Raw genomic sequence first — 12,121 nt, 5'->3', positions numbered from 1 at the left:
GCTTCAAATATAATACGGCTCTAGTTTATGTATGCTATTTGTCATTTTCAAAGAATACTAAAATGTTAAACTTTGTTTTACTTTGTGGCAGTTTTTTTTCCACTTTCTCATCACTGTACTTTTTCTCCATGATTTTACATCTATCCTATAGTTTTGCTGTGGAATTTCGATAATAATAACCTAAAAATTGAAACATTGCCAACATAAATGCTCACCAAGCATCTAAGATACCATAAAGGACAGCGCTGACGTGACTGTCTCTGTTCTTAATAGAAATACAACAACGAATTGAACCAAATAAGGGGTGAAAGAGGTTAACAAAAAAAGGGAAAGAGCTGACAGCCTCTTATAAAGTTATTTAGGTGCTATTGTCTGAGAAATATAGCAATTTCTATATTTTTTCTAGCTGAAGTCAGTCCCTAGGAAAGACTGTTCTTCGGTCATCATCAGATCTGTCTCCCCTGCTTTTTCTCACAATGACATAGACCCATAGTTGGCAGCCAGGAAGTCAGCCTGCCTCCTCCTCCCACCATGTTTCCCTGTAGCAGGAAACAAAGGTTCAGCCTTCAGCATCACACTGTGGGAAAATGCTGGGTCCTTGGACGGGGAGAGGGGACTCCAGGAAAAGGAGGAAAAAGAAAAAAAAAGGCACAAAAAAGGAATGAGGGAGCAAGAGAGAGAAGGAGAAAATGAGGCCAGCCAGCTTTAAGGAAGAGACGCACTGCCAGATGTATTGTATGCTTGTTTTCACATAGCTGGCGACCCAGTGAGGGACGAATGATGTCACAGCTAGGACATGCTGTCAAGAGACGCTACGAATCAAACTGATGTTTGAGCTCCAAAAACAGCCAAAGCCACAGAAACGCCAGTCATCTCCTGTGAAATAATTACATGGAAACAGGTCCAGTCTGGCTTGGACTACAGTACTTCTTATTAAAATGCTTTCCTAACGACAGGGGGATATTTCAGCTCAGACATTTAGCAGAAATTACATAAACATTATGCAAAAAAACTTAAGTGAAACTCTACAGGAGCCAGCTGCAGCTGTCTACCTCAACAATGGGAGTCATTGTGAACTATACAGTGGAAAGGTCATTGCACCCCATTATTATAGACCGGTCCACCAGCTCCAAAACAATTTGAGGAGGTGAAACTGGAAGGGGTTTAATGTAGTTGTTTTCCCCGATGGAATGGATTAGAGTTGCTTGCTCTTATCACAAGTAAACAGACCTGCATGCCTTGCTGTTCTGGAGAATGGCTGGGTAAAGGTTAACTACAAAGCCAAGGCAAAGCCTGGAGACTAAACACTCAGGGGGATTTCCTCATTCCTCTGGTCTGGGTCAAGATAATATCATGCTGCTATAGGGTTGTTTGGAGTGTGACTGCTCCCCAACATAATGTGGGACAGGGCAAGGTATTTCTATTCTAATCTATGCAAGTATGTTTGTAATCACTGTAAAGGAATGTAGAAAACTATCTCACCATTTTAATTTTCATTGGAAAAAGCATGTTGAACAACAGCCTTCTGTACTGAGTCATATGGCTGCACGACTTTTACATTTTGCGCGTGTTATGTGCATTAGTGTGTCCGGACAAAGTCTCCGTGCACGCACACAAACAGGTGATGTATGCTTAGACCGTGTGATTTTGTGAGAGAAATCCATGTCATCGTGCCAAGGAGTGTGTGGGTGGGGTATGCGCGAGGTCATGAGACAAGTGTGCAGCAGCAGACAGCAACAGGACGGGGTCATGAGAGAAGGTGGGAGGGACGGGGCTCTCTCGGCTGTCTGTCTGTAGGCAGTCCCTGAGAGGCCTCGCCTCGGAGAAGTTATTCCCCTGCTAACCGCTAACCTGTTTAGTAGAGCACCACCTGTCTGCACAGAGGTAAAGAGAGGGAGGGAAGCAGAGAGAAATAATCGGTGGATACAGGCCATCGCAGGCAAGCTTCCACAAGTCTGCATCGCAGAGAAGTGGGTGGCGGATGGAGAGAGGGTGAGACTTGTTGGACAAGTAGGTGTTGATAGAGGGCAGGCAAGAGGAAGGCAGAGGAGGAAAAAGCTGAGGAGACTGACAAGATGCCAGAGAGAAGAGCAAATTGAACATCCCAGTGACTCAAGTAGAGAGAATATGAATATTACTGCAATAAGGAGGACAGCGAGACCCAGAATAATAACGGCTAATGCTACTGCACTGAATCAACAAAGTTTAATTGGACACTTCTGCTGTTCAATTTGAACGGTAGGAATTGGGTAATATGATGAATATATACGATTAGCAGCTAAATGTTTATCTGCCCTCGATCTCTTTAATATGCCTGGTTGTATGAGGTCATCGTTGGTAATGTTGCAAAGTGTTAAAAGATCAACCTAATCCAAAGCCAGCGTCTTTCTGTCTAGAAGTAGGCACAAGAAGAGAAGTGAAAGGAAATGGTAAGAGGCATTAGAGATCCCCTCCCTCCATCCCTTCATTCATCCTTCTATAGCCTGCCCTCCATTTCATTTCATTTTTTGTAAAGCAGCTTACTGTAGAGAGACAGGCACACAGATAAAACAGAGACGGGGCAGTGACATCAGTTCTCCTGTGTGTATGTTTATGTAAAAGAAATATATATATATATATATATATATATATATATATATAGGCAGAGATAAAGAGTACTGAATGAGGGCGGAAGGACAGAAAGAGACCCGATGCTCGAGAGCTCTCCTCTCCTATTGACTCTGCACTACGGCCTTCAGGGCAGGAGAGAGTGAAGGAGTGATTCAATTATTGACAACGCACAACGCTGCCCCATCATGAGCATATGTTCCTCTTTCATCCTCTCCCAGGCAGCGTTTGGGAGATCCAGAATCATTTTACTGAATGCCTTTGATGCAGCCTACTTCAAGCATCTTTCATTCACAATGGCAAGTTAAATTAAAGTGGATGTCTAACCTCCGATTTGCAGACGTGCATTACAAGCCCTTGGAAATTAAGACATTTTAATGTAAGGCCCATCATTCTCTCTTCCTTTCATGCTTTCATTCCTTTTCAGATTGATTCGACTAAAACAAGCCAAAATGCTATTGCGCGTTTGTGTGTGTTTGAATGTCCATAATCTCCTATATATGTTTGTATCCTGTACACTTGAATGCAATTGGTGGATTCAAATGAAGCATTTAAAAATGTGTTAGACCATCTAATGCCAGTTCTATATAACAAATATATAAATTAAGTAGGGGCACTCCTAATTAGAGATGGTCCGATACCATATTTTGCTTCCCGATACCGATTCCGATACATGAACTTGCGTATCAGCCGATACCGAGTACCGATCCGATACCAGTGTGTCATATATTTCATTATGTTTAAACAATTGTGTACTACCTGCATGGATGTGATTTTATTTCTATCTTTGTTGTCAGTCTGGCTTGGGTTAAACATGAACAAATACAAACAATGAACAGCACAGAACTTTCTTTTATTTTCCAGTTTGACAGTCAGTTATAACGTAAAAAGAACATAAATAAACTACTTTAACGTAGATTTTCTTTTGGGCTTTATGACGTGGTATCGGATCGGTGCATAAACTCCAGTACTTCCCGATACCGATACCAGCGTTTTAGGCAGTATCGGACCATCTCTACTCCTAATGCAAAACGAAAATGGATAATGACCTTTACCCTTAAACTTGGCGTTGAATAAACATGAATATAGTGTATTAAAACTACATATTATTGCTGCCCTGGGAAAACCATGTATCTCTAAAATGTCAACATTTAAAGAAAAACAGCTTATTTGTGACTATGCATTTTTTTGATAATCCATATGGGTTAATCCCTAAAAAGTTAAAATATCAACACATTTGGAGATACATGGCTTTCTGGAAAGTTACAATACATTCAAAAATGGATAATTCCTTGAATTAGATAACTACATATAGACAACAAACATACAACAGTCTGGAACAAACCTGTGCTTGCTTAGATATCCATGTGTGTGATCATAATTGTCGATTAAACCGTGGCTCCCCCCCCCCAAACTGCCAGTGATTCTGGGGTTGACCCCCCAAGTGGAGTGGCCCGTGGGTGTGGCACTGACCCACTCCTCCCTCCCAGTACATGTGTCTGATCAAATGCTCTGCTCCACTTCACCAGCTCTCAGTAAATCAATGGACATCACAGAGATGATCTATGACAGAGTAATTATACAGAGGCAGAACACTCCGAGAATGACGCGAAGAGATGGGAAGGAAGTAGCAGAGAGATACTGTACAAATCCAAGCCCTGCATTGATTCTCACCTTTCCTGGCAACACAGATGTATCAAGAACATTATTACATTATATCTTTACGTCATAATACATCTGTGTTTAATTTCACGATGTTCATTTTGTACATTGCAAGAGTTCAGTTTAAGAGCAGGGATTGCGTCCCGGAAGGTAAATGAACATCGCAAAAGAGGTTAAGTCACCCAGAATAAACTAATACACAGCATTGGAACATTAACAATAGCAGACTGTCGGCCCTACTCCATCTCACATTCGCTCTAACCATGTTCCCCTCTTGGTCCAACTGCATTTAAGACTGTGAAAATGACTCGCTCTGCCATCCCTCGTCTAGGTTTCTGGTTAGCAAGCTCTGACCTAACATAGGATTTGAACATGCTAAACGACACGCTCAGAACATTTGCATATCTGCATACTAGTGCACATAAATGATATATGTGCAGAAACATTTGCTCATGCATGAAAACAGATACAGTACCCCAGGCTGCGGGTAATAAAAAAAAAAAAAAAAAGGAATCACACTGTTACTGCATACAAATACAGACTGACAGAAATGCTTGTAGCATAATATGTAGGAGTTGAGTTCGGTTTTGTTCTGGAAGGCTCAACAGCAGGCTACAATCAAGAGGACCACCAGCTGAGCTATCACACTGAAACATATCTGCATACTGCAGTAAACAAGCCACAAAGCCATCAAACTATCATTTATGTGTTTACTAAACCAAAGACGGCTTTCTCCTGTGAAGCCGTCTCTGAGGAGAATAAATGTTTGGTTGAATGCTGTTCTCCAGAAAGAACTGTTTAAACTCAAACTCCTCCACCATAATGTAGCAGGGAGGTTTGGCGGTGCTGGACAGTCATTGACAGCCTCAGCGTTGTATTCATCCCCTTAATGAGACACATTAAAATGGAATAACTTGACTAACTGAAATAACTTAATTATACTTGTATGTATGGTTGCTGACTAATTTCATGCACCTAAGTAGCATGCATAGTATGTTTTATGCCCAACTGTGAAACTGGGTATGGTGCATTAAGTGCAATCGAATCACACCGTCTGGAAACACATTTTACAAATCCATGCGTAAAATGTAACGAAATCAGGGACAGCTCACATGATTATTTGCACTGATTGACCATCTTGTAAGATTCATTTTTAAATCTAATATAGGAATATGAACTCCCTGAGGCCTGGGCGAAATGATGACTAACCCTCAAGATAAGTCTTTCCTCTTATCTCGCCTTCTCTTGTGCAGACACTACAATGTATCTACGATAAAAATGAGCTGTTGCTTTCCCAAACTCTCTCACACAGCTCTCTTTCTTTAAACTGCTAATTGCCTCCAACATACGAACTGGACTGAGAATGCCAGCCAAAAATCAGCCGGCTGACCTCACAGCGTGGCCCAGTCATCTGATTTGTGTTAGCTGGCTGCCCCTTCGTCACACAGGCCAGCTTTGTGTGATGTTGCTACATAGGTTATGGTCACCGCGCTCAAAGCCTCCCATCTCTGCATTATCATCTCTGGTGTTACATAGAATATCACACGTAATAAATGCACCGCTCTGAAGGAAAGCCCTTTGGGAGTTAAAAGCAATTATATAATAATGACTGAGTAACCTGAATATGCGCAGGATGTAGTAGAGTGTGTGTGTGTGTGTGTGTGTGTGTGTGTGTGTGTGTGCTCAGGAGAGCAGTCTCCTTTGCATTGTCACTGATAGAGAGCACAGCTGGACAGGGAAAGAGGCAGGGGAGCGTAAACGGTCTCAATGAAGCATCCTCTAGTCCACATTTTTATTCGTGGTCACACATTCGCATAAAAAACAACAACAACAACAAAAAAGCGAACCAACACACAAAGGAAGGTAAGTGACATGTGAAAAGCAGGGTTATACTCACCAGGCATTGTCAGAATTCCACAGAACAATCAAGGCAGGCGGAGAGAGAAACCGAGGCTGAGCCAGAACAAGAGAGGAGAAAATAGAAAGAAAGAAAGAAAGAAAGAAAGAAAGAAAGAAAGAAAGAAAGAGTGGCAGGGATGGATGAGGGCAGAGGCGATTTCAAAGCTCCATTTTTTCCCCCCCCTTGCTGCCGATGCAGACCGCTGCTCGCCTCTGTGCTTCCTTACTTGTGGTTCTCTTCCTGACTCCTTCTCTCTTTCCTCCTGCTGCTGCTTTAAGAGGGAGAGGGGTGGAGAATAAGCGCTACAATGCTCTCCCTCTCTTGCTGCTCCCTCTCCTCCTTTCGTTCTCCCACCCTCTCTTGCCCTGTACAGAGCATGCCCTACTTCCTGTGTTGTCTCTGAAATAAGACACACTCTCTTCTCTCGTGTTCTCTCTCTTTCGACATGAATGAATTCAGGGGTACCCCGACACTTGACTCTGATTTGGGAACGATGAAGATTGGTCCCCCTTCCTGCTCCGCTGTCTCTCCCCCCCTCTTACTAACTCCAGCTAAACCCACTCCCTTCCACTGTCAGTGATTGACTGCACCTCCCACTTCTGTCTCCTTGCGCAGGGAGGAGCCTGCATATGGTGTGCTGGGGGGTAGTGGATCACATGTATGTGTGGCGCAGCCTAGCTTGGCCCTGCCCCCCTTTTGTGGCTCCAGTGGGAGTGTGTGTGTGTGTGTGTGTGTGTGTGTGTGTGTGTGTGTGTGCTCTTTGTCCTGTCAACTCTGCTGTGAGGTGTGCTGCTTTCCCTGTCAGCCACTACTACTGCTGCTGGAGAGGGGGGGGGGGGGGGGCATGTGCCGGCAACGTGCCCTGTACATGGACTCGGTTTGGCTGGGACTCACTGTAAAAAAACACACTGTACATATGAGGCTGAAGCTCAGATTTGGCAAAGTGTCTCGGCTGATGGGGCCAGCAAAAGGGTTGGTAGTAGTGGGACTGGAATGTGGCTGGGAGGGTTTTGCCATGCTCAATTTGAGCCAGGATTGGTAGACTGGCAGAGGAGATAGGGGTGAGTTTGAGGCTATTTCTAGAGCTTACACACTGACAGAGCTGGCACAAGGGGATAAAGCGCTGGGGCAGGACACACCAATAAGGCAAGGCAGCTGTGGGGAGCTGGTTCAGAAGAGCCACGGCCACTAATCTGCACTCGCTGCACGTCTGCAATGATGTCATCAAACATGACATCACCCTTTACCTCTTATTCTCCCGGACACAAACACATGCACACACACTAGTGCACGTGTCCACCAAATGACCACACAATAGGTTGTGGAGGAGTGCCCAAACACTGAGCTCTGAGTTCACACCCATTCTAAGCAAAAGGTCACAGGCGAATAGTTAGGTTTAAAATGACCAAATCATTAACAGTAGCTTACTGCTGGCCACCTGTTTCCTCCTGAAGCTGCCAAGTAGTTCTGCCTTAGTGACAACCAATTATAATTTCGCTCTGTTTTAGTCAAAAACTGAAAGGTTTACATTTACATTTTAATTAGTAAGGTCATCGTAAGTACTAATATACATACACATAATATGTATTATAAATAAGATAATTTATAAAGAAGATAAGAACAAAAAATGATCACAAGTTCATTAAAACCTGTCTCAGAAGACTTCTTAGAAATAAAACTACTCACAGCATTTGTACCAACCAAAAAGCTGATTTTAATTCAATCTCAGCATGGCATGTTGGATGGATTATAGATTAATTACTTATTCTTACATTGAGAGCAATGTCAAGTGCAATCCAGTGAAATTGCAATGACAGGGGGCTGGGGGGGATTAAACTCTATGGTACATTTTGTTGCAAGTTGCATTATATTATGAAGGTCGTTCTTCTCGAATCATGAAATGATTACATTGTTCTAATGATTAAACTATTTGCCAAACACCTTTAAAGGTAACATTACAAAAAAAAAAGCCAGTCTAACGCACTCTACATCTGCACAAGTGAAATTATGAATATAAACAAGCCTATGAATGCCTAAAAGATAACATTCCTAAAATGTGTCGTGCACTACAACAAATGTGTAAACAATGATGTGCTCAAAAATCTGTGAATGTATCATCAAAAAAGAAAAGCATGCTGTGTTTTCTGATAGAAACAACAAGAGTGCAGTCTGAGTGCAGGGAGCTATTTGAGCGGGTTAGTAAATGCACAATGAAAAGCTGAACGTCTGACCCAGACATAATCCAGCTAACAATGACAGCACTCAAAGAACATAACCTTTTTTGAAGGGATACTGAGATCTGTCTAGCGCTGTCTCATCTCTCCTTCAGTTCAGTGTGTGTCCCTATATTCACAATTCAGTCTAATAGATTCTGACAGATTCCAGTTTGTTGCAAAAATGCTATTTTACAATGGCTATCTGGTAAATGTAAATGGGGATGACAGGAGAGCAAACTGTGGAAGGTAATGCACCTTTGGCTTTAGTGGCAGCCCATCCCCGTGCTCAAAGGAGGCGCTATGAGCAGGCAGAGAGGTAAACCAGCGGCTCGGCACCTTGGTTCTTAAATGTTTGTTTCTAACTAGGTCAGACTGCACCAGCGGAGCTGTGCTGCTGTTACGCCACAGATGCCTGATGTCTCTCTCTTCTCCTTTTCACAGAGTTTAATTCAGTTCGAGCTATATGAGATAAATATTACAGCAATAGTTTTTTATTAACAGAGCATACAAATGAATATTTATCCAAAAGAATGATGAATACCAGTAACCACATTATTAAATGTTGAATGTGAGTAGATCTAGTATATAGATCTGTGATGTGCGTATCGATGATGCAGAAAAGAAGTTAAGGCTGAAACATTTATTCAGGAATAAAGAATAAAACAAGGCTGACAGATTCAAATAGTAAAGAATATAACATGGCAATATGGATAACATGATGAGTATTGAGCCAAACAGGGGATATAGCAGAATGTGTCCCTGCTTGTGTTTTTGTTCCATCAGTTCCTTCTTTACTTAATAAAATGACATGGGTCACAGTGGCTGAGCCTTAATGCAGACACACCATGGGAGTCTGATGAGGCACAGTGAGTGGGGGATAGTGAAGCACACCAAGAGCCCCCCCCCCCCCCCACCCACACACACACACACACACGGAGTAAACTACTCAGTGTGTATTATATAGGGAGTAGTGCATGAGTGAATGAGGGAGTCGGATGCGAGCCACCTGTGATGTGAATCCATCCACGCAAAGTCAGAAGGACCAATCAAAATTTGGATGAAAGGCCAGCTTGACAGATCACTGCTGGCTTGCATCACAAACCGAAACAGAAGGGAGGATGATGTTGATCAGTCTGCTGAAACTTGAAAAGAGGTTGCCTTTTGCAATTTAAACATACACAACATACTGGATAGGCAGATGGAAACTGGCAATGTAAAAACCTTCACTAAGTTAGGATGCAGTGCACATTCACTCTCCCAATATATATATATATATATATATATATATATTAGGGGTGTGACGAGACGCTTACTCCACGAGACGAGACACATCACGAGATTGGGTTCACGAGAACGAGACGAGATTTGAAATTTTTTTTTAAAGAAATCCTCAATGATGAAATATATGAATGGAAAATAGTTTTTTTATTCAACTGAAAAATCACAAAATGCAAAACAATTTAGGTGCCTTTTGAAATCAACTGCAAAATGTTTTGTATAAAATCTACCAACTGGCTTCTGCCCTGTGAAATCTAACTCCTTTCCACAAATCGAACATAAAAAAATAAACAGTATAAATAAAATAAGTGTAAACAACAGAAAATGTTTAAATGCAAACAGTAAGTGTATCAATAACCAAAGTACTGCTCTCTCAAAACTACAAGTGCAAACAGAAACAATTTTTTTCTATAAGATAAACTACACAGAACAGCCTAAGATATGGTCATGTTCTTTTTCAAGAATATAAGCATGTCGACTATTTCTGGCAGCAGTTGAGACCTTTGGGCAGTAACTATGTCTCCTGCAGTAGAAAAAACACACTCACTTGGAACTGAGGTAGCAGGGATGGAAAGGTATGCTTTGGCAAGTGGAGACAGCAAAGGATATTTAGGAGTTGCCGAAATCCGACATTTTCCACCACAGAAAATGGCCTCATATCAGCTGCAATGAAAACGCCTATGTCCCTCGTTATTGCCGTGGCTCTTGCACTTACCGGTGGCAGAGATTAGAGTTGTTTGGCCTTTTAATGTTTTCGTCGCGGGTGCTGTAGTTGGTAGAGAGCTGTGGTGGTGCTGTAAGTGTTTTTGCATAGTGCTCGTGTTAGCCGCGGTATACGGCATTTTTTTCTTACAATATTTACATATTGTGTTCGTCTTGTCTGTCACTCTTTCGCCGTTTATTATTTCCGCAGGAAAACCAAAATGTTTGCACACAAATGATTTAAAAGTGGCAGGGGGATCTTCAATAGTAATTTCACGCTCCATCACGCTGACATCACATCGCCTCACGAGACAACTTTTCACCTCGACGAGAAACGAGATCTCGTCACACCCTTAATATATATATATATATATAAAAAACATAGCTACATAACTTCGATCATCAAAAAACAACAACAATCTACCACCCTCTGAAAGTCTTAGTTTACATTCCCTGCAGGTTCATACTTGGCTACATAAAGATTGTCAAGGGACTATATGGTTCATTACCATCAGTTCATAGTAATGATGGTGATCAAAATGGTGAAACTGAAGCTTTTAAAAAAAAAAAAGAAAATGTATTATCCCTGTTCAGTTGTGCAGTTAGTGCAGTGAAATTCATACCACAGTATGGCAAATGCACACTCAAAGTTTCCAATATACAGGCTTTTATCAGTCCATGGCAGAATAAAAACTCCTGTCACAAAGATAACATACCACTCGCACACACACACACACACACACACACACACACACACACACACACACACACACAAAGACACTACAAAAATGAGCGATTGTGAGGGTGAGCAGTAAAGTGGCAGAGAGGCCTGTTAGTGAAGGGAAAGTGGCGAAAAACCATCTAGTCATCACCATGGTAATTTAGTGTCTCAGTAAGAGTCACTGAGTACCACTGGACTCTTTTACGCAAACGCGTCTGTGTATACTCAATATAAAGAATGAATTTGGACGTCCTATACAAACAGATTTTTCTGTGGCTTATTTATATATTATATTGTATATGGATTATTTCAGGTGGAGGAAAAGTGGAGGTTAAAGAGTCTGATGTGCCAATACACAGACTAGAAAAACGACTTCCTAATCGGATGTAGCTCTTGTATTCAATACTGTTATAGTGCCAAATCTCAAGCTGTGGATATGGCAGAGCTTCCCATCAGGATATGACCACCTAAATAGGGATCAATCACCAAAACAAATTATCAACCTTTTCAAACACTGATGTTTAATTTGTTACACTTTCACCATACACTTTACCTCTATAGTTTGTTTTAGAGTAAAAAGATATATTCCTTAAATTTAGACAATGGTGCTTGCAAAGAATGCCAAAAAAGTAACAATAAGCCTAATATCTGTGCATGATGAATAGCTGAAAAGACTGTGACCCAACTAGATTAAAGAGAGGAATGAGTAAATGAGTGTTTGAATGCGTACTGAGCAGTCCTTTAAAGGGATGCGCAGGGAGCTGCTTTGATGGGGCCCTCTGTATTCATGTCACGCCCAAGGCCCTATCCATTACAGCTCATTACCCGGGGAGAGAATGAAAGAAAGGAGACCCTTGGCCATGCTCGCCCGGGCTCACAGAAGGCCCAGCAGGGTTTAACATCAACCGAGCCACCGAAACCTACCAGCTGGGCTGGTGTCAACACCACTAGGCTTGCTTCGGGGATGTTTATGGAGATAGTCAAGTGATCAGAGAAGCAGTATACAACACAGCTCCCTAGAACCCATTTGGTACA

The 12,121-nt window shown here is 42.0% G+C and overlaps 1 protein-coding gene across 9 annotated transcripts in view; it reads right to left on the bottom strand.

Moving 5' to 3' along the window:
* Positions 1-12,121, bottom strand: part of LOC114570634 (disabled homolog 2-interacting protein) — a 176,294-nt gene that overhangs the window by 58,074 nt on the left and 106,099 nt on the right. The window contains exon 1 of one of the 9 annotated variants that reach the window (XM_028601024.1): positions 6,167-6,689. The exons of the other annotated variants lie outside the window; for them this stretch is intronic. The gene's annotated coding sequence lies outside the window, so the exon portion shown is untranslated. Of the gene's footprint in view, positions 1-6,166; positions 6,690-12,121 lie in introns of those variants that run through there. 9 annotated transcript variants of the gene reach the window in all.

This window comes from Perca flavescens, chromosome 16, assembly GCF_004354835.1.
Source record: "Perca flavescens isolate YP-PL-M2 chromosome 16, PFLA_1.0, whole genome shotgun sequence".
Lineage (NCBI taxonomy): Eukaryota > Metazoa > Chordata > Actinopteri > Perciformes > Percidae > Perca > Perca flavescens.
This window is presented reverse-complemented; position numbering and strand designations above follow the sequence as displayed.